This window comes from Halichoerus grypus, chromosome 6, assembly GCF_964656455.1.
Source record: "Halichoerus grypus chromosome 6, mHalGry1.hap1.1, whole genome shotgun sequence".
Taxonomy (NCBI): Eukaryota; Metazoa; Chordata; class Mammalia; order Carnivora; family Phocidae; genus Halichoerus; species Halichoerus grypus.
In genome coordinates, this window is record NC_135717.1 from 15,168,624 (window position 1) to 15,192,225 (window position 23,602).

Below are 23,602 nucleotides of genomic sequence, written 5' to 3' on the forward strand. Positions count from 1 at the left end.
TTTTTAAAAATACAGAAGAACCAAATAGAAATCTTAGAGTTGAAAAGTATAATAATTGAAATGAAAAATTCACTAAAGAGGCTCAACACCAGAATTAAGCTAGAAGAATCACCAAACTTAAAGATAGATCAATTTTCCAGTCTAAAGCACAGGAACAAAAAAGAATGAAGAAAAATGAACTCAGGCTCAGACTTGTGCAATATCACCAAGCATACCAAAACACATAAAATAGAAATCCTGGAAGGAGATAGAAAAAAACAAACAAATTTATATAAATAAGTAGTTGAAATCCTCAATTCAATGGAAAACATTAACTTCCAAGGAACTACATAAACTTCAAGTAGGATAACTCAAACAGATATGCACCTAGATACATTAAAATCAAGCTCAAAAGCCAAAGACAGAGGAACCTGAAGACACCAGGAGAAAAAATTAATCACATAAAAGCCTCAATAAGATGAACAACTGACTTCTCATCAAAAACCACAGAAGCCAGACACAATGGGAGACATATTCACAGCTAAAAGGACTGTCAATCAAGAATTCTATATCCAGCAAAACTATCCTTCAAAAATAAAGGAGAAATTAAGAAATCCCAATACATAGAGAATTTATCACTGGGAGAGCTGTTGTACAAGAAACATAGGGAGTCCTTAATGTTAAAATGAAGGCATTAGTATGTAAACCAAATCCACACGAAAAAATAAACAGCATCAAATAAAGATTACCACACAAATACAAGACACAATATAAAAATATTTTGGGGGCCACGTGGGTGGCTTAGTGAGTGGCTCAGTCTGACCCTTGATCTCAGTGTTGCGAGTTCAAGCCCCATGTTGGACTCCACACTGGGCGTAGAGCTTACTTAAAAAGAAATGTTTGTGTAGAACACTTTTCCTATCTGAATTAAAAGACACTTGCATAAAGCAATAATTATAAAACTGCAGTTGATGGGCTTTTAACGTAAAATATCTAATTTGGATGAACACAAAAGACAAATAATGAAAAGAATTCTATCAAATCAAAGTTTTGCATACTATTTTTTTTTTAAAGAGCGAGCGAGCAGTGGGGGAGGGGGAGAGGGAGAGAGAGAATACTAAGCAGGCTCTACCCCAGTGCAGAACCCAATGTGGGGATCAATCTCACAACCCCGAGATCACGACCTGAGCCAAAATCAAGAGTTGGATGCTTAAATGACTGAACCACCCAGGTGCCCCAGTTTTTGCATACTATTAACGTTAAGTTAGTATCAACCTGAAATACATTAAGATATTAATAGTAACCACCAAGAAAATAAAGAAAAATTATGATAAAATATCAAGCTAAGTAAAATATATACAGGAAAATAATACAAAAGAAAACAGTAAAAGAGGAACAGAAAAACTAAAAAGACGTAAGACATGTAAAAAGCAAATAGCAAAATGGCAAACATAAAACCTAGTATATTAGTAATTACGTTAAATGTAAATGGATTAAACACTCACAAAAAAAGAATTGGCAAAATGGACCAAAACAAACAAAATCATGGAAGTATATACCAAGAGAGGAAGATGGTGGGAGAGTAGGAGGACCCTAGAACCATCTTGTCCCACAAACACAACTAGGTAACTATCAAATCATCCAAAATACCCCAGAAATCAATCTGAAGACTGACAAACTCCACAACTAAAGAGAAAGAAGCAGCCACATTGAAGACGGTAGGAAGTGTGCAGACATGGTTTGGGGGAGAAATGGATCACGGTGCTGTGGAGGGGAGGAAGCCATGGTCACAGAGAAGGGTAGGAGAGAGCAGCATACAGGGGAACACACAAGGAGAACGTTTCCCCAAAGCCATTGGCTTGGAAAATGAGAGGGGCTGAATTTTATGAGTTCTTAGAACCAGCAGGGCTTAAAGCCTGAATTTTAAAGGTCAGCAGGTTTGACTGGGATAGAGCCCAAAGGGCACTGCGCTGATCCTAGAGAGAAGGTAGGCAAAACACCTGGAGGGAGATAGGGAAACAATGATCTAAAAAACACTTGGGGCACACTGGGTGGAGATTATTCACTCTTCTCAGAGAGCATCCCTGAAAGGCAGCGTTCAGAGATGCCTCTCCAGGAACAAAGAAGCCGGCTGGTGCCATTTCTCACCCTCACCCCTCAGCATAATCAGAGACATCTTTGGACAGGAAGCAGAGCAGCGCCAACACAAGCTACCTCTCTTGCTTACCCCACACCCCTGCTTTCGGCCAGGACTGCCCTTCTCAGTCAAACATTCCTCACTACCAGTGTGGCAGGCCTCTCCCTCAGAAGACCAGCACAAGCCCCTGCATACATCACATCTCTAAAGCTTGGAGTTTTAAAGCACGGAGAGCACTGCGCTGCTCTTACAGAGAAAGCAGGCAGAAAACCCAGAAGTAGAAAGCATGGAAAGAGCAATCTGAAAAATGCTTGGGGCACACAGGGGGGTAGTATTTGCAATTCTAGGGAGTGCTTCCCTGAGAGGTAATGTTCATGGAGATGCCTCTCCAGGAACAAAGGAGCTGGCAGGCACCATTTCCCTCCCCTGCCCCTCAGCATAAACACAGAGCCGACCCTGGCTGCCTAACTTGATTACACCAAGCCTTACCTCCCCGTGCTCTGGCAGGACTGCTCTTCTTGGTCAAGCTTGCCTCAGTCCCAGTCCCTCCAGAAGACTACACAAACTCCTACCCACATCATGACTCCCAACCAGCGAGTTCTGCAGGGCCTCAGTTTTAGAGGAGTTGTCAGGTCTCATTTCACAAGCAGAACAGAGGACACCTAGTTAAAACCTGCCACATTCAGGCCAAGGAACAAACACCGTCCACAACAGGCAAGGAGAGTCTGCAGACAAATGGCCTGGGAAGGAAAAAGACTTCCAAACCCAGGAGGCAAAGACAACTCCCATCAAAGTCAACAAAAGCAGGCCAACACCAATTTTGTAATTAAATTTGCACAGTATAAAAAACCTTAAAAGCAGCAAGACAAAAGAAGTCTTTAACTTACAAGGGAAGACCCACCCACAAGGCTAGCTGGAGATTTCTCCACAGAAACTTGGCAAGCGAGCAGAGAGGGGCATGTTATATTCAAAGTGCTGAATGGGAAAAATCTACAACCAAGAATACTATATCCAACAAGGCTATCATTCAGAATAGGAGAGATAAAGAATTTCCCAAACAAAAATTAGAGGAGTTTGTAACCACTAAACCAGCACTGCAGGAAATATTAAAAGGGACTCTAAGTGGAAAGGAAAGACCAAAAGTGACAAAGACAAGAAAAGATCAGAGGAAATCTCCAGAAACAACAAAACAAGTAATAAAATGGCAACAAATACCTATCTATCAATAATTACTTTGATATAGCAGCATTATTGACAAGAGCCAAACTATGGAAAAAGTCTAAGTGTCCACTGACAAATGAATGGATAAAGAAGATGTGGTACAGGGGCGCCTGGGTGGCTCAGTCGTTAAGCGTCTGCCTTCGGCTCAGGTCATGGTCCCAGGGTCCTGGGATCGAGCCCCGCATCGGGCTCCCTGCTCCGCGGGAAGCCTGCTTCTCCCTCCCCCACTCCCCCTGCTTGTGTTCCCTCTCTCGCTGTGTCTCTCTCTGTCAAATAAATAAATAAAATCTTTAAAAAAAAAAAAAAGAAGAAGATGTGGTACACACACACACACACACACACACGAATATTACTCAGCCATCAAAAAGAATGAAATCTTGCCATTTGCAATGATGTGGATGGAACCAGAGAGCATAATGTCTATGAAATAAGTCAGAGAAAGACAAATACCATATGACTTCACTCATATGTGGAATTTAGGAAACAAAACAAATGAACATATGGGAAGGGGAAAAAAAAAAGAGAGAGGGAAGTAACCGTAAGAGACTCTTAGCGATAGAGAACAAACTGAGGTTGATGGAGGGGGATGGGCTAGATGGATGATGGGTATTAAGGAGGGCACTTGTTATGATGAGCACTGGGTATTATATTTAAGTGATGAATCACTGAATTCTACTTCTGAAGCCAATATCACAATATATGTTAACTGACTAGAATTTAAATAAAAATTTGAGGAAAAAAATTACTTTGAATGTAAATGGACTACATGCTCCAATCAAAAGACAAAGGGTGTCAGAATGGATAAAAAAACAAGACCCATCTGGGGGAACTTGGGTGGCTCAGCTGGTTGACATCCAACTCTTGGTTTCGGCTCAGATCGTGATCTTAAGGGTCGTGGGGTCAAGCCCCAAGTCGGAATCCTGCTCAGCAGGGAGTCTGCTTAAAAATTCTCTCTCTTGGGGCGCCTGGGTGGCTCAGTCATTAAATGTCTGCCTTTGGCTCAGGTCATGATTCCAGGGTCCTGGGATCGAGGCCCACATCGGGCTCCCTGCTCAGCGGGAAGCCTGCTTCTCCCTCTCCCACTCCTCCTGCTTGTGTTCCCTCTCTCGCTGTTTCTCTGTCAAATAAATAAATAAAATCTTTAAAATAAAAAAAGAAAATTCTCTCTCTCAAATAAATAAACCTTAAAAAGACAAACAACAAAGAAATCAAAAACAAAACAAAACAAAAACAAGACCCATCTGTATGCTGCCTTACAAGGGACTCATTTTAGACCTAAATACACCTGCAGATTGAAAGTGAGAGGGTGGAGAAATATTTATCATGCAAATGAATGTCAAAAGAAAGCCAGAATAGCAATACTTATATTGGACAAACTAGACTTTGAAACAAAGATTGTAAAAAGATATGAAGGGCATTATATAATCATAAAGGGGACAATCCAACAAGAAGATATAACAATTGTAAATATTTATGCATCCAACATGGGAACACCAAAGTACATACACACATAAAGGAACTAATTGATAGTAACGCAATACTACTACAAGCCTTTAACAACTCACATCAATGGACAGATAATTGAAACAGAAAATAAAGAAGGAAACAATGGCTTTGAATGACACACTGCACCAGATGAACATAACAGACATATTCAGAACACTTTATCCTAAAACAACAGAATACACATTCCTTTTTGTGTACATGGGAAATTCTCCAGAGTAGGTCACATATTAGGTCATAAAACAGGCCTCAACAAATACAAAAAGACTGAAATCATACCATGCACCTTTTCAGACCACAACACTATTAAACTAGAAGTCAGCCACAAGAAAAAGTCTGGAAAGACCACATATACATGCAGGTTAAACAACATGCTACTAAAACAATGAATGGGTCAACCAAAAAATAAAAGAAGAAATTAAAAAACAAAAACATGGAAACAAATGAAAATGAAAACACAACAGTCCAAAACCTTTGGGATGCAGCAAAAGCAGTGCTAAGAGGGAAGTGTACATCAACACAGGCCTACCTCAAGAAGAAAAATCTCAAATAAACAACATACCCTTACACCTAAAGGAGCTAGAAAAAGAACAAACGAAGCCTAAAGCCAGCAGAAGGAATGAAATAATAAAGATGAGAGGGGCGCTTGGGTGGCTGAGTCGGTTAAACATCTGCCTTTGGCTCAGGTCATGATCCCGGAGTCCTGGGATCGAGCCCCACATCAGGCTCCCTGCTTAGTGGGGAGTCTGCTTCTCCCTCTCCCTCTGCCTCTCCCCCTTGCTCTTGCTCTCTCTCTCAAATAAATAAATTTTTTAAAAGAAATAATAAAAATTAGAGCAAAAATAAGTGATATAGAAACTAAAAACACATAGAACAGATTGATTAAACTTGTTATTTGAAAAAAAAAAATCAGTAAAATTGATAAGCCCTTGGCCAGACTTATCAAAAAGACAACAGGAAGGACCCAAATAAAATCATAAATGAGAGAGATCATAACCAACACAACAGCAATGCAACAATTGTATGAGGATATGCTAACAAACTGTACAACTTGGAAGAAATGGATAAATTCCTAAAAATATATAAACTACCAAAACTGGAATAGGAAGAAACAGAAAACTTGAACAGACTGATAATCAGCAAAGAAATTTAATTTAATTTAATAATCAAAAAACTCCCAACAAACAAAAGTCCAGGGCCAAATGGCTTCAAAGGGGAATTCTACCAAACATTTAAAGAGTTCATACCTATTCTTCTCAAACTATTCCAAAAAGTAGAAAAGAAAGGAAAACTTCCAAATTCAATCTATGAGGTCAGCATTACTCTGATACCAAAACCAGAGAAAGACCCCACCAAAGAAGATTAAGTACAGGCCAATATCCCTGATGAATACAGATGTGAAAATTCTTTTTTTTTTTTTTTTTTTTAAGATTTATTTATTTTGGAATGAAAGTGCACATGTGCATGCGTGAGCAGGGGGAGGGACAGAGAGAGAGGGAAAGAATCTCAAGCAGACTCCCCACTGAACACAGAGCCCAATGCGGGGCTCAATCCCACAATCCTGAGATCATGACCTGAGCCAAAATCAAGAGTCAGACACTCAACTGACTGAGCCACCCCAGGTGCCCTGATGTAGAAATTCTTTTTTTTTTTTTTTTTTAAAGATTTTATTTATTTATTTGACAGAGAGAGACATAGTGAGAGCAGGAACACAAGCAGGGGGAGTAGGAGAGGGAGAAGCAGGCCTCCCGCGGAGCAGGGAGCCCGATGTGGGACTCGATCCCAGGACCCTGGGATCATGACCTGAGCCGAAGGCAGACACTTAACGACTGAGCCACCCAGGCGCCCTGATGTAGAAATTCTTTAAGATTTTATTTATTTATTTGAGAGGGGCAGAGGGAGAGGGAGAAGCAGACTTCCCACTGAGCAGGGAGGCTGACACAGGGCTCCATCCCAGGACCCCAGGATCCTGACCTGAGCTGAAGGCAGATGCTTAACCGACTGAGCCACCCAGGCAACCCCTCATGTAAAAATTTTTTTTTTTTTTTAAGACTTTATTTGACAGAGAGAGAGAGCAAGAGAGCACAAGCAGGGAAAGCAGCAGAGGGAGAGGGAGAAGCAAGCTCCCACTGAGCAGGGAGCCCAATCCCAGGACCCTGGGATCATGACCTGGGCCAAAGGCAGGCTCTTAACCAACTGAACTACCCAGGCACCCCCGGATGTAAAATTTCTTAATAAAATACTAGCAAACTGAATCCAACAATACATTAAAAAATCATTCACCGAGATCAAGTGGAATTTACTCCTGGGCTGCCAGCATAGTTCAATATTCACAAATCAATCAACGAGATACATCACATTAATTTAAAAAAAGGGGTAAGAACCATATAATCATTTCAATAGTTGCAGAAAAAACATCTGACACAGTACAATATCTGTTTATAATAAAAACCCTCAACAAAGTAGATTTAGAGGAAACATACCCCAACATAATAAGGACCATATATGAAAAAAAAAACATAGCTAATATAATCCTCAATGGGGGAAAAACACAGCTTTTCCTCTACAGTCAAGAACAAAACAGGGATGTCCACTCTCACCACTGTTATTTAACATAGTGCTGCAAGTCCTAGCCTCAGCAATCAGACAACAAAAAGAAATAAAGGGCATCCAAATTGGCAAAGAAGAAGTAAAACTTTCACTATTTGCAGATGACATGATACTCTATACAGAAAACCTGAAAGACTCCACCCAAAAACTGCAAGAACTGAAAAATGAATTCAGTAAAGTTGTAGGATACAAAATCAATGTACAGAAATTTGTTGCATTTCTATACAACAATAATGAAGCAGCAGAAAGAGAAATTAAGGAATCAATCCCATTTACAATTACACCAAAGACAATAAGATACCCAGGAAGAAACCTAAACAAAGAGGTGAAAGACCTGTACTCTAAAAACTATAAAACACTGATGAAATAAATTGAAGATGACACCAAGAAATGGAAAGGCATTCCATGCTCATGGATTGGAAGGACAAATATTGTTAAAATGTCTATACTACCCAAAGCAATATAAAGCTTTAAGGCAATGCCTATCAAAATACCACCAGCATTTTTCACAGAACTAGAACAAACAATCCTAAAATTTGCATGGAACCACAAAAGACCCCTAGTGGCCAAAGCAATCCTGAAAAAAGAAAAGCAAACCTGGAGGCTCACAATTCCAGACTTCAAGTTATATTAAAAGCTGTAGTGATCAAAAGAATATGGTAATGGAACAAAATAAAAAACGCAAAAATGAACCCACAACTATTTGGTCAATTAATCTTCAACAAAGCAGCAAATAACACCCAATTAGAAAAAAGTCTCTTAAACAAATGGTGTTGAGAATACTGGACAGCAATCTTCAAAAGACTGAAACTGGACCACTCTCCTACACCAAACACAAAAATAAATTCAAAATGGATTAAAGACCAAAAATAAGAATTGAAACCATAAAAATCCTAGAGAACACAGACAGCAACCTCTTTGACACTGCCATAGCAACTTCTTTCTAGATATGTCTCCTGAGGCAAGGGAAACGAAAGCGAAAAAGAAGTATTGGGACTTCATCAAAATAAAAAGCTTCTATAAAGTGAAGGAAACAATCAACAAAACTAAAAGGCAACCTGCAGAATGGGAGAAAATATTTGCAAATGACATATCCAATAAAGGATTAGTATCCAAAATATACAAAGAATTTATAAAACTCAACACCCAAAAAATGAATAATCCAATTAAAAAATGGGCAGAAGACACAAACATTTTTCCAAAGAAGACATAGAGATGGCCAAACGACACGAGAAGATGCTCAACATCACTCATCATCAGGGAAATACAAACCAAAACAACAATAAGATATCACCTCACACCTGTCAGGATGGCTAAAATAGAAAACACAAAAAACAACAGGTGTTGGCAAGGATGTGGAAAAAGAACCCTCTTGCACTATTGGTAGGAATGCAAACTAGCACAGCCACTCTGGAAAACAGTACAGAGTTTCCTCAAAAAGATAAAAACAGATCTACCCTACAATCCAGCCATCACACTATTAGGTATTTACCCAAAGAATACAAAAACACTAATTCGAAAGGATACATGCACCCCAATGTTTATAGCAGCATTATTTACAATAGCCAAATTATGAAAACAGCCCAAGTGTCCATCGACTGATGAACAGATAAGGAAGATGTGGTGTGTGTGTGTGTGTGTGTGTGTGTATAAGATAATACACATAATGGAATATCACTCAGCCATCAAAAAGAATGAAATCTTCCATTTGCAATGATGTGGATGGACCAAGAGAGTATTATGTCAAGTGAAGTAAGTCAGTCAGAGAAAGACAAATACCATATGATTGCATGCATATGTGGAATTTAAGAAACAAAACAAACGAGCAAAGAGAAAAAAAGAGAGAGGGAGACAAACCAAGAAAGAGACTCTTAACTACAGAAAACAAACTGATGGTTACCAGAGGGGAGGTGGGTGCAGGGATGGGTTGAATACGTGATGAGGATTAAGGAGTGCACTTGCTGTGATGAGCACCGGGTGTTGCATGAAAGTGTTGAATCACTATATTGTACACCTGAAACTAATATTACACTGTATATTAACTAAGTTGAATTTGAATAAAAACTTCTTTAAAAATCACCCAAATATATGTTTCCTACAGGATATACTTTAGATTCAATGACCAAATGGGCTGAAAGCAAAAGAAGAGGAAAAGATACACCACACACCATAATGAAAAGACTCTGCAGTAGCTATACTAATATTGTATACAATGCACTTTAAGATAAAAATTGTTACTAGAGACAAAGGGCACTATATAATTATAAAAACTGAAATCCATCAAGAAGATATAGAAATTATAAATACATATGCACCTAACAACAGAACTTCTAAACACAAGAGGCAAAAAATGACAGCTGAAGGGAGAAAGAGATAATTCTACAACAATATTTGGAGAATTTATTACTCTATTTTTGATATCAGATAAAGCAACCAGACAAAACATCATCAAGGAAAGAGACTTGAACAATACTACAAGCCAACTAGACTTAGCAAACATCTATAAAACAGTCTAGGCTTCACATCATTTTCACATGCACATAGAACATTCCCTAGGCCATAAACAAATCTCAATAAATGTAAAGGACTGAAATCACACAAAGTACATTCTCCAACCAAAATAGAATAAAATTAGAAAATATCAGGTAAAATATTTGAGAAATTTGCAAGTATGTGAAAATTTATAGAACATTCTCCTAAATAACCAATAAGCCACAGAAGAAATACCAAGGGAAGTTAAGCAACACTTTGAGATAAAAACACAAAACTTAAGCGATGTAGCAAAAGCAGCAAGAGCTATGCCATAAGGGAAATTTATAGTGTAAATACCTATAAAAAAGAAAATCTCAAATCAACCTGTTGTACACCTTAAATTTACACAATGTTATATGTCAATTATATGTAAACTTAAAAAATAAAATCTTAAAAAATTTAAAACTTTAAAAGTTAAAAAGACCTCAAATCAACAACCTAACCATTCACCTTAAGAAACCAGAAAAAAGGGGCACTTTGGTGGCTCAGTCAGTTAAGTGTCGGACTCTTGATTACAGCTCAGGTCATGAACTCAGGGTTGTGAGATCAAGCCACACATCAGGCTCCACATTCAATAGGGAGTCTCCTTGAGAGTCTCTCCCTCTCCTTCTGCCCCTCCCCCTGCTTGCACACACATGTGCTCTCTCTCAAATAAATAAATCTTTTTTAAAAAAACAGAAAAAGAGTAAACTAAACCCAAAGCCAGCAGACAGAAGGAATTAATTAGACTACAGTGAAATAAATACAATAGAGAAAAAAGAATAAAGAAAATCAACAAAATAAAAAGCTGGTTCTTTGAAAAGATCAACAGAATTAACAATCTTAGATTTAACAAGAAAAAAAAAGAGAACACTCAAATTACTAAAATCAGTAATTACTACCAACCTTACATAAATAAAAATTATTATAAAGAATTATAGGGAATACCATAAACAACTGTAATCAAATAAATTATATAACTAGATGAAGTGGACAAAGTCCTAGAAGACACAAAGTACTAAAATCAATTCACAAAGAAATGCTCTGAATAAAGCCATAACAAGTAAAGAAAAGTCTAATATCAAATGGCTTCACTAGTGGATTCTACCAAACCTTAAGAATGAACACCAATCCTTAACAAACTCTTCCAAAGTATAGAAGAGATGGGAACACTTCCCAATTTATTCTATGAGGCCAGTTTTCCCTGATTCCAAAACCAAAGACACTGCAAGAAAACTACAAACATATATTTATTTATATAAATGCAAAAATCCTGAGTAAATGTCAGCAAATCAAATCCAGAAACATACATAAAGGATGACCATACATAAACCATGAGCAAGGGTGGATTGTCCCAAGCATGTAAGATTGTTTCAACATATGAAAATCAACTAATGTCATACACCATATTAATAAATGACAAAAAGCACACAATCATCTCAATAGAAACTGAAAAAGCACTTAACAAAATCCAACACTTGTTCATGATAATCACAAAGAATAAGTCAGAAATAGAGGAGAACATCAACAACATGAAAAAGGACATCTAAGAAAACTCACAGCTAACTTCACACTTAATGATTACCCCACAAGACTGGATGTCTTCTCTCACCATTTCTATTCAATATTGCATAGGAGGTTCTAGCCAACACAATTAAGCAAGAAAAATTAAAAGGTATCCACATTGGAAGGAAAAAGTGAAACTATCTCTTATCAAAGATGATATATCATGTATATATAAATTCCTAGTAACTCATTAAAATAACTATCAGAACTGCTGAATGAGTTAGGGATGTTTGTAAGATACAGGACTAATATACAGAATTCAATTGTATTTCTATATATTAACAATAATGATCCAAAAATGGAATTAAGAAGACAATTCCATTTATAATAGCATCAAAAGAATAAAATATTAAAAAACAAATTTTACCAAAAATAATGCAAGACTTGTACATGGAAAACTAGAAGACGTTACTGAAAGAAATTTAAGATCTAAATAAATGGGGGCGGCTGGGTGGCTCAGTTGGTTAAGCGCCTGCCTTTGGCTCAGGTCATGGTCTCAAGGTGTTGGGATCAAGCCCCACATGGGGCTCCCTACTCAGCGGGGACTCTGCTTCTCCTTCTCCCTTTGCCCCTCTCCCCACTCATGTGCTTGCACTCATGCTCTCTCTCGCTCTCAAATAAATAAAATCTTAAAGAAAGAGATCTAAACAAATGAAAAGACATTTCATGTTCATGGACTGGAAGACTAATACCGTTAAGATAGCAATATTCCTCAACTTGATCTACAGGGTCAATGCAATCCCTGCCAAAATTCCAACTGGAGAAAGGTGCCAAGGTAATTCAGAGGAGGAAAGAATAGTTTTTTCAACACATGGTGCTAAGATAACTGAACATCTAAAGCAAAAACATGAAGTTAGACCCCTATCTTACACTATATACAAAATTCACAAAAAAGATCAAACACCTAAATGTAAGAGCTGAAACTCTAATGCTCTTGGAAGAAAACATAAGATTAAGTCTTCATGACCCTGAATCAGGCAATGGTTTCTTAAATATGAAGCCTAAAGGGGGTGCCTGACTGGCTCAGCTGCTGGAACATGTGACTCTTGATCTTGGGGTTGTGACTTCAAGCCCCATGTTAGGCATGGAGCCTACTTAAAACAACAACAACAGAAGAAATCTAAAGCATAAGCAAGAAAAGAAAACATAAATAAATTGAAGTTCACAAAATTAAAAACCTCTGTGCTTGAAAGGACACCATCAAGAAAGTGAAATGACACTGACAGAACGGGACATCTGTATTTGCAAATTATATAGTTGATTAAGTATCTAGAATATATAAAGACATAACAATAAAAAGACTACTTAATTTTAAAATGGTCAAAGGAATAGAGATTTCCCCAAATATATACAAATAGCCAAAAAGTACATGAAAAGATGCTCAACATCATTATCCATCAGGGAAATGCAATCAAAACCACAAAATATTACTTCATCCCATTAGGATGGCTAGAATCAAAGAGTCAGATAATAACAAGTGTTAGCGAGGAAGCTAAGAAATTGGAACCTTCATACACTGCTGGCAGAAATATGAAATGGGGCAGCCACTTCGGAAAACAATCTGGCAATTCCTCAAAATGTTGGACTTAGGGTTCTAGAATTACCATATGACCAGCAATTCATGTCCACACAAAAACTTGAACTCAAATGTTCATAGCAGCATTATTCATAATATCCAAAAAGTGGAAACAATCTAAACACTCATCAACTGATTAATGGACGAGTAAAAAGCATTATGTCTATAAAACAGAATATTATTCAGCGATACAAAGAAACCAGCACATGGAAGAACATTGAAAAGAACATTATGCTAAGTGAAAGAAACCAGTAACAAAAGAGTATATATTGTATTTTTACATTTACATGAAATGTCTAGAACAGGCAAATCTACAGAGACAGAAAATAGATCAGTAGTTGCCTAGAGATGGAGTGGGACAGTTGGGAGTAACAGGTAAGGAGTATGCAGTTTCTTTGTGGGGTAATGAAAATGTTCTAAAATTGACTGTAGTAATGAATGCACAACTCTGTAAATACACTACAAAATTTCATACCTAAAATGGGCAAATGTATGGTATGTGACATAACTCAATAAAGCTGCTACCAAAAAAAAAAAAAAAAGTAGGCTGGGACCTATGCACTAAACCTCTTGGGGTGACTGCTTACTAAAACCAAAGATTTAAATAGGATTCACAGTCTCGGGGCGCCTGGGTGGCTCAGTCGTTAAGCGTCTGCCTTCGGCTCAGGTCATGATCCCAGGGTCCTGGGATCGAGCCCCACATCGGGCTCTCTGTTCAGCGGGGAGCCTGCTTCTCCCTCTCCCACTCCCCCTGCTTGTGCTCCGCCTCTCACCGTGTCTCTCTCTGTCAAATAAATAAATAAAATCTTTAAAAAAAAAAAATAGGATTCACAGTCTCAAACAAAATATCAAAAATGTCCAAGATATAATCAAAAGTCAATAATCATACCAAGAATCAGGAAAATACAACTTGAATAAAAAAGACAATTAACATATACTAATACCACACATGAATCAAATGTCAGAATTACCTGATACGGATTTTAAAGTAGCCATCATGCTTTAATGAGCAATGATCTACTACTGAAACAAACAACAAAATAAAGTTTACCAGAAATAACAGATACAGAAGAGAATCAAATGGAAATTACAGAACTGAAAAATAACCCAAACAAAAAGTCAATAGATGGGGTGCCTGGGTGGCTCAGCTGGTTAAGCAACTGCCTTCAAGCCCCGTGTTGGGCTCCTTGCTCCTTGGGGAGCCTGCTTCCTCCCTCTGCCTACCGCTCCCCCTGCTTGTGCTCTCTCTCTCTCTCTGTCAAATAAATAAATAAAATCTTAAAAAAAAAAAGTCAATAGATGGGCTCAATCACAGATTGAATACAAGAGAAAAACAAGTGAAGTTGAAACTGGAAGTAGAACAACAGGAATTACCCAATCTAAACAAAAGAAGAAAAAAATGTCTCATGCACTGTAGGACAGTAACAAAAGATCTAAGAGTTGTATTCTCACAGTCACAGAAAGAAAGGAAAGAGAGCGGCCGAAAAATTATTCTAAAACAAAAAGGAAAGAAAAAAAAAGGAAAATTTATACTAAAAATCGTTGAAACATCCAAAATGGCAAAAGACATAAACTTACAGTTCAAAAAGCTAATAGAGGGGCGCCTGGCTGACTCACTCAGTAGAGCATGGAACTCTTGATCTCAGGGTTGTGAGTTCAAGCCCCACATTGGGCATGGAGCCTACTTAAAAAAATATTAATTAAAAAAGAAAAAGCTAAGAACTCCAAATAGGACAAGCCCAAACAAATTCATGCCAAGACATATCATAATTAAACTTCTGAAAACTAAGGACAAAGAAAAAGCCTTTAAAGCAGCCAGGGAGAGGGATGCCTGGGTGGTTCAGTTGGTTAAGCGTCTGCCTTTGGCTCAGGTCATGAACCCAGGGTCCTGGGATAGAGTCCCGCATTGGGCCCCTTGGCTCAGCGGGGAGCCTGCCTTTCCCTCTGCCTGCCGCTCCCCCTTCTTGTGCTCTCTGACAAATAAATAAAATCTTTTAAAAAATCAATAAATAAAACAAAATAAAGCAGCCAAGGAGAAAGGATACATCACCTATAGGGAAACATAAATTCCAATGACAGAGGATTCCTCACCTAAAATCATGGAGGTCTGAAGAAGGTAGCACACCATTTTCAAATGCTAAAAGTAAGGAACCGTCAACCACAAATTCTATAAAGAGAAACAGCTGACAAAAATCTTAAGAAAACTAAAGAACAAAAGAAGACAACTCTATAGTTTATATCTTAGTTCTAACTTACTACAAAATATACGGTACCATTATATGAGGTTTTTCTTCTAACAGTAATTAAATATTTGGGAATTACAGATTCCCCCCTCACCAACACCAATGCCAATGAGATTCATGTATGTAGATAGCTTAATGCATATTCCCTACTTTCTTAATTCTCTTAAAAAGAAATAGTTCTTCCACTGTTCAAGATCTTTTATCAATTTTACAGTTTTTGTTCTACTTGAAAATTCCGAAGCTTGTAAGCCTAAAATCAGAGCTATTTGTTTAAAAAAGATGGAAGATACATATGTCTCAACCATCCATAAAGTCTATTTTAAATAGTATCTACTAAAGAGGAAGCCTGAATGAACCTCTATAATCATGTACTAGCTTAGCCAGGTTAAAAGCCAAATCATAAGAGCAAATACTTATCTTAATCCACTCTAATTTATTACAAGTGTGTGTTTTTTTAAACAAGAATGACCATGCAAGTATGACTAGTGACCTGTTAATCAGTCAAGAAAGAAACAGATGGTCATCTTGCAAAACCGTGAATTCAAGATCTGTTTTACATTATTTACCAACTGATCCATTCAGCTAATTTTTATCAAGTTTTAAAAATATACTAAGTACTGTACAAGGCAGTGACAAAGAGATAAATAAGGTATTACAATACTGTGATATAAGAATTATTACAGAATATAAATTAGGTCTTCATCCCTGGCTCCTGACACAGAGCTCCTAAAACCCTTGGAATTTCTTGATGGGGTGAGAGGAGCATCTTTTGTTACTCATAATAAGCCCCTTTCAACCATATCTTGGAGGATGGGGGCTGGTTTCCAGAAGAACCAACCCCTGACTTCAGGATGGGGTAAAAGGGTTGCAGATCGAGTTTATCACCAACAACCAATGATTACGCCTACATAACGAAGCCTCCATAAAAATCCTAACTGAAGGGATTCAGAGAGCTTCTGGGTTGGTGAACACATGGAGGTGCCGGGAGGATGGTGCCCCCAGGGAAAGCTCATGGAGGCTCCATGCCCCTTCCCACATATTTTGCCCTAGGCATCTCTTCCATTTGCTGTTCCTGAGTTATATCCTTTATAATAAGCAGGTAATGGTTAAGTAAAGAGCTTTCTGGAGTTCTGTGAGTCATTAGCAAATTATTGACCTGAGGAGGGGGTTGTGGGAAGCCCCAATTTATAGCCAGTTGGTCAAAAGTACACATCACAACCTGGGACTTGCAACTAGCATAGCAGTGGGGTATGGAGGAGGTGGGTGGGGGCTAAGTTCATCTGTGTGGTCTGCTCTAACTCCAGGTAGGTAGTTGTCATGACTGGGTTAAATTGTAGGACACCCAATAGGTGTCTGGACAGTTGGAGAACTGTAGGGGGAAAGCCCACATATTTGCTGTCAGAAGGGTCGTGAGTTGTGCAGAAGAAACAGCTGGCACGGTCCTAGACCTCAAGGAATTCCTAGTCGTGACAAGAATGGGCCCACGAGAAATAATTTAAATAAAATGGTATGTACTTTAACAGGTACATATACCAAGTGCCAAGAAAGTAAGCAACTAACCATGCCAACAAAAATGACATTTATCCTAATTTTTAACTGATGAGTTAAATACTGTAATTCCTCAGGGTTCTATCAGTTCCTCCTCAAGCTCTCAGTTCAGTTCTCAGTCCTAGCTGCATATTACCGTCACATGGGAAGCATGTTTTTAATTTTTTTTTTTTAAGATTTTATTTATTTGAGAGAGCACAAGCAGAGGGGGTGGAAAGGAGGAGACTCCCCACTGAGCAGGAGCCTAATGTGGAGCTCGATCCCAGGACCCCCGAGATCATGACCTGAGCTGAAGGCAGACACTTAACCGAATGAGCCACCCAGGTGCCCAGGGAAGCATTTTTTAAATGACAAGGTCTGGCCCCACACCAAACCAACGGAATCAGAATCTCTGTGAAAGCCTTCATCCCCTCATCCTTAACCTTTAAAAGCTCCCCAGGTGGTTTTAAAGTAGTGCCTGCGTAAATGAATGAATGAATGAAGTAGTGCTTGGATTGGAAATGACCATCTCTGGGAAAAACATAAACCCAGGCCTCAACCAATCTCCTGGCAGTGAGGAGAGAAAGAAAAAGATTTCAGGTAGACAATATGAGCAAAGACAGACTCACTGTGAGGAGAGAAGAGGATTCTAAGGTTTCTAGGGTGAAGGCCTAAAATAGGAAACGGAGTATTTATATGCGCTTGAGGGGGCTATGTGAGTAGAGGGAAGGGAAAGAAAAAGATAACCAAGTTTGGAGTACTCAGTATCCAAGTTTAGTTATCCACAAGATAGATGAAAATAAAGAACACGTGAAACTCAAGAAAAATGGGGACTGAATACACATCTTTGAAAACCGTAAGTATACAGGTGCTATTCGAAGCCATGATAGAAGTGTAATCACACAAGGAAATTAGAGAACAGAGAAAAGAGCAAAAACTGAAACTCTAAGGAAGACCACACTAATCAGAGAAAATGAAAAAAGAGGGAAGCATCAAGAGAAGGTTTTTTGTTTTTGTTCTGGAAGGTATAAACCTGACCATACACGCAGGAGGAGAAAAAAATGAGAATATAGAGGAGATCAAAGATGTTAGCCTTAGAAAGGAGGGCCTTTTTTCCTCTGGTAAAAGGAAAGGAGATCAGAAATCAGACAGGCATAGACACACAGAAAAATGATAGACCCTTACTAGTTCAGGGCTAAAGTCCACCAATTTCTTCTGTGAATTTTCTGCTTATTGCAAAATAAGCAATGAAGAAATATCAAGAGTAGGACAAAGAGAGGAGAACGGTAAAAATCTATAAAAAGCCATTCAGGTTTTAGTACATAAGAATATCCTATGGGGTAAATCAAAGGATCTCCAGCCAGTATGAGTAAAGTCAGAATCCAGAAGTCTAGAACAGCACCAGCAGCTCACTTACATGATTTTCTCCAGTCTGCTCTGGAGATCCTAGGAGAAGAAAAAGCAACTGTTTAGATTCATCCTGGCTTGTAGACCATTAAAGCAAATGTGGCAAGAATGGGCTGAGGCCAGTAACATTGTTTTTATAATTTTGAAAAGTCAAACTTATTTCACTTTAAAAAATATGTAGCTACTTCCTCTGATTGCCAGAAAGAGTGTTGGGGAAAGGGAGAGATAATTACTCTCTCACTCTTACAGAACTTGTTAGAACTTTCACTCCTAAGCATTTTTGATCCCTCTAGCATCTGATTCCAAGAATTCTAAACCCGATTCCCCTAGGCTCTTTTTTTTTTTTTTTTTAATTTTATTTAATTATTTGACAGAGACAGCAAGAGAGGGAACACAAGCAGGGGGAGTGGGAGAGGGAGAAGCAGGCTTCCCGCCGAGCAGGGAGCCCGATGTGGGGGTCGATCCCAGGACCCTGGGATCATGACCTGAGCTGAAGGCAGACGCTTAACGACTGAGCCACCCAGGCGCCCCTCCCCTAGGCTCTTAAAGGATGAAAATTCACTGCAGAATTGTACTATCCAGCTGAGAGATAAACAAGTAAAACACTTCTTACATACAATGTTATTAGTTTGAAGGGGGGGGTGATAAGGGAATAATTACATTGTGAAGTTCCCTAAGAATCCTTTACAAAGCCAATTAACATAAAACAATATTTGACACAAAAATAGCAAAATTCACTTTTTTTCTTCTGAATAAATGCAGTGAGTAAAAACTGACAATTTAATCTCTTTCTCACACTTGGGAGTTCAATAATTTGTCCTGCCATCTCCCATACCACTCTTCCAACAGTGGATCCAACCCCTCTGGATACTGGACCTCTTGCTACCACCACCTGGAAGGAGGAAGAGACTAACACGCATAAGCACCCACTGTGTGGCAGGCCTACTGTGTGCGAGGTTCTGAGCAAGGCGCTTTACATGTTAACCGTGCAGCTCACTGAAAGACGAATTATGATGTTAAAACTATAGATCTGGTATTCAGGAGAGTATCAGAGTGTCTGAAGGTTTAAGTGTAAAGGAAAAGAAGTGGTTGATGAAAGTGAGGGGAGACGAGGTGAGCTGGTAGAGGAAGGCATCTGGGAGCAAAAGGGCAAAACCCAAGGGACATGGGGGTTGGGGGGGACGACTGAAAGGTACGGAGGATATGGCATTAAAAGGCAGGGATGAGGGTGATTCTGCGGAAGAGAAGCCCAGGTTTAAGTGAGGGCAAAAGTCTGATCTGATCCCGACGGGATGGACTGCGGGGGGCGGGGGGGTTCATCCACGGAAGGCGCCCCGAAGGACTGCAGAGGCTGGGAAACGGTGCCAGCGCCGCGAAAGGAGAGGGGACGGAGAGGAGAGGGAAGGGAGCGAAGATGAGAGAGGAGGGGGCGGGGGGCCGACCACGGCGGGGGCTAGCGGGGTGACCGCGCAGCGGAGACCGGGAAACGCAGGCGCTGGGGGAAGGGGAGCGGGCGCGGGTGCAGCAGCCGGCCCGCCAGGGCGAGGGGCGCCGCGCTAGGGGGGCGGGGCTGGACAACTGGCCCGGGGCAGATGGGGAGATGTGGGGGCAGGAGGGGACGCTGGGCCAAGGGATGCCAGGACAGAGCCGGCCGGGGCCCGGAGCCAGGTGGGCGGCGACTGGAAGGCGGCGGGGCCGGGGCGGCGCTCCGAGCCAAGCCACAGCGAGCGCGGCGTCCCCCTTACCTGGGATGAGTGAGGAGCCGCCGCGCCGCCTCCCCAGCATCCTGCGCTCAGCCGCCTCTCCCACTGCCCTAGGTGGGGGCCATTCCGCCTGCCCCGGGAGCCCGCCCTCACCGCCAGGCGCCAGCTGCAGCCAGCCCGCCCCGCAGAGCAGCGCCGACGCGACCCGCGCCCGCGGCTGCCTCAGCAGCGACTCCCGCCGTCGCCGCCTCAGCGCCAGCCGCCAGCCTCGCAGGCGGGCCCGGGATCACACGTATGCAGCGATTGGTTGCTGCACGCCCGGCCCGGGCGATGTGTCGGCTCCTCTGATTGGTGGTTTTCCTAGCTACAGCTCGCGGGAGGCGGCATTCGGAGTAGCACCGGGTCCAGCAGGCGTTAAAGGGCGGGATGGGTCTGACGTCGCGGCCGGGTGGGGGTCCCTGCGTCCCCGCGCTCCCCACTAGGGCTCCGGAGCTGCCACCTGCCTGGACTGGTCGTTGCCCTAGCGACGGCGCGTTTGACCTAGCTTGGGGGGGGGGAACCGGGATGGTGTGCGGTCCACGCCGGCCCAACCCCTACGTGAGCGGCCTTCATCCGTGAAAGCCTGGCACGCTACAGGAAAAGGAGCTTTTTCCAAGAAGTCCTCTTTCTGCATGTCCGCTGCTTCGAATACCACCTCTGTGGCTCCTGCTGGCGGAGGAGCTTTCATCTCCTTGGCGAGAACTCAAGAACACATAGCAAATTCACACAATATTGCATTCCACACAGAAGTGTGAGCGAGGGGCGCCTGGGTGCCTCAGTCGGTTGAGCGTCTGCCTTGGGCTCGGGTCATGATCCCAGGATCTTGGGATCGAGTCCCGCGTCGGGCTCCCTGCACCGCGGGGAGCCTGCTTCTCCCTCTGCCTCTGCCTGCTGCTCCCCCTGCTTGTGCTCTCTCTCTCTGACAAATAAATTTTAAAAATCTTAAAAAAAAAAAAAAAGTGTGAGTGAGTGATAGGATATTCTATCCCAACCATAGGGGCGGGGAACTGATACTTGAGAGAAGTGAAATCTGGGATTGGAGAAAAGGCGAAGGGAAGAGAGACATTGGGGAGAGGGCTGAAATTTCCCAACTGAAAATTAACAGTTGATGTTTATGATTCCTTCCTACTGACATATCCACACCAGGTTCTGTCAAAGCAATTATCAGTTCTGTGAACTGTGAAAGGAGATTCAAAATGAAGTGAGCATTGTCACAGCGTCACTCTAGAGTCGAGAGCACATTGGGGAAGTAGGGCCTAGTTCAATTCTGGGAACACCTCAAACTTTCGACTCCGTCAATTGCAGCTTGTTAGTTTCAACTCCACCATCTCCTCCACTTAACCTTCTACTTTGCAGTGAAATGGAAGATGTTAACACCTGACAGCTGGTCAGTCATGTATTAGATAGTAAGTTTAAACTCAGCTAGCAGCAATCATAATTATTTTAAAACGAATTATGTAACCTTGTGGCTCTTGCCTGATCTTCTGCATCCTTGAAATTCAGAGCACACTTTGAATTTCAGTGGACTCCATGTCTCCTTCAAATAAATGCTTTGATTGCTTTACCTCCTCTTCTTGACGGACAAAAGAGAGCTTGCAAAAAGCATGGGTTCAGGAATCTAATAAAGATATTCAAAATTCCTGTCAACCACATTGGAATGTTTTGTTAGCTACAGAATGAGATCTGTAAAATATGTATCTTAGAGAGTTGCTGTAGTGTTCAAGTGAGGTCCACACAAAAACTTGTACCTGAATGCTCACAGCAACATTATTCATAATAGCCAATAAAGTGAAAACAACCCAGATGTCCATCAACTGATTAATAAACAAAATTTGGTATATCCATAGGATGAAATATTAGCCATAAAAAAGGAATGAAGTTCTGATACATGCTACAGTGTGGATTATAATATTGAAAATATTACACTGTGAAAGAAAATAGTCACAAAAGACCCCGTATGGTATAAGTCCGTTTATATAAAATGTTCGAAATAGGCAAATCCATAGAGATAGCAAGTAGATTAGTAAGTGCCTCAGGCTGAGGGGATTGGGGAAAACGGGAAGTGACAGCTAATGGGTATGGGGTTTCCTTTAGGGGTGATTGATGAAAATGTCCTAAAATCGATTGTGTGACGGTTACACAATTTTGTGCATATATTAAAAACCATTGGATTGTGTACTTTAAATAGAGGACTTGTATGGCATGTGAATTATATCTCAGTAAAGCTGTTACTTTTTTTTAAGATTTTATTTTTAAGTAATCTCTACACTCAGCATGGGGCTCGAACTCACAACCCCTAGATCCAGAGTTGCATGCTCCACCAACTGAGCCAGCCAGGTGCCCCAAAGCTGTTACTTTTTCAAAAATTAAAATGAGATCACAAACCTCTGAAAGCCCCTGGCTCTGCTGCCTAAGAACAAGGGATCAGTACATCTAACTTTGTTTTTCTCTATTCAGTTAGCAAAATCTTGTAAGCAATTTGATCTGAGGAAATTTAAACAAATACCCACCATGATATTTTTCTTTAGAACATCTAAATCAAATGAAGAAGATGATTTGATCTGACCCAAGCTGCTTTGGGGCAGAAGAAATGGACCACTAGGATTACAAAGCTCATCAAAAGAAAATGAGCAAGATCAGCAGGCCTAGAGCAAGAGAAAGGGAAGGAAGGAGATGGCTCCACAAAGTAATTATAGAAAGACCCGAGGGCTGCCCCCAAAGTCATTTAACCAGTCTTTTAACGTTAAGGGCTATGTCCCATTCCACTTCCTGCATTCCAGACCCCTTCAGGAAAAGTGCTCACCATGACCTGAAGCCACCTGCCTGCCCCTCTCCTCCACAAAACAGAATTGCAACTGAGATGCCCTTCTTACTGCCCCAAAAATACTTCACCCAACTACAAGACCTGAAAAAACAACAACTGAGTAGGCAGGTGAGGGGCTGGTGCTTGTATCTCACCTAGTAAACTATGAGAACAAATTCCAGATGTGGGGGATCCAGGAAGAATAGAGGACACAAATCGCTTCCGTGGAATCTGGCAGGGAGGTGGGCACTCCTCCCTGCCAGATTCCACACAGTGTATGTTAAGAAAAAAGACTCCAAAATATACTCTTAAGTGAAAAGAACAAAGTTAAAAACAGTGTATATAATATGTCCATTTGCATTTTTTTAAGGACACACACCCACCCACCCCCACACACACATGCTTGTAATTTTCAGAAATGATCTCTGGAAGGATGCACAGTAAACTGTAGCAGTGGTTGTTTCTGGATGGAAAACTGAAGAGCTTGGGGACAGGAGTGGGAAAGAGACTTATTTTTCACTATATCTATATACTCAGGCACTTTTTGGAAGTTTGTGTCATGTACTTGGCTTACCTATTTAAAATAAATTCAGGGGGCTCCTGGGTGGCTCAGTTGGTTAAGCATCTGCCTTCGGCTCGGGTCATGATCTCAGGGTCCTCGGATGGAGCCCCGCGTCAGGCTCCCTGCTCACTGGGAAGCCTGCTTCTCTCTCTCCTCCCCGCTTGTGCTCTCTCTTGCTATCTCTGTCACTATCTGTCTCTCAAATAAATAAAATC

General features: G+C 40.7%; 1 protein-coding gene across 2 annotated transcripts in view; it reads right to left on the reverse strand.

Annotated features, from left to right (window-relative positions):
• TPST1 (tyrosylprotein sulfotransferase 1) overlaps positions 1–20,239 on the reverse strand; it is a 160,640-nt gene extending 140,401 nt beyond the window's left edge. Inside the window, exons 1-2 of one of the 2 annotated variants that reach the window (XM_036115271.2) lie at positions 20,026–20,239; positions 18,291–18,319 (exon numbers count right to left, since the gene is read on the reverse strand). The gene's annotated coding sequence lies outside the window, so the exon portion shown is untranslated. The remainder of the gene's footprint in view (positions 1–18,290; positions 18,320–20,025) is intronic. The other variant, XM_036115270.2, reaches the window with a different exon arrangement.
• Positions 20,240–23,602: the final 3,363 nt, after the last annotated feature.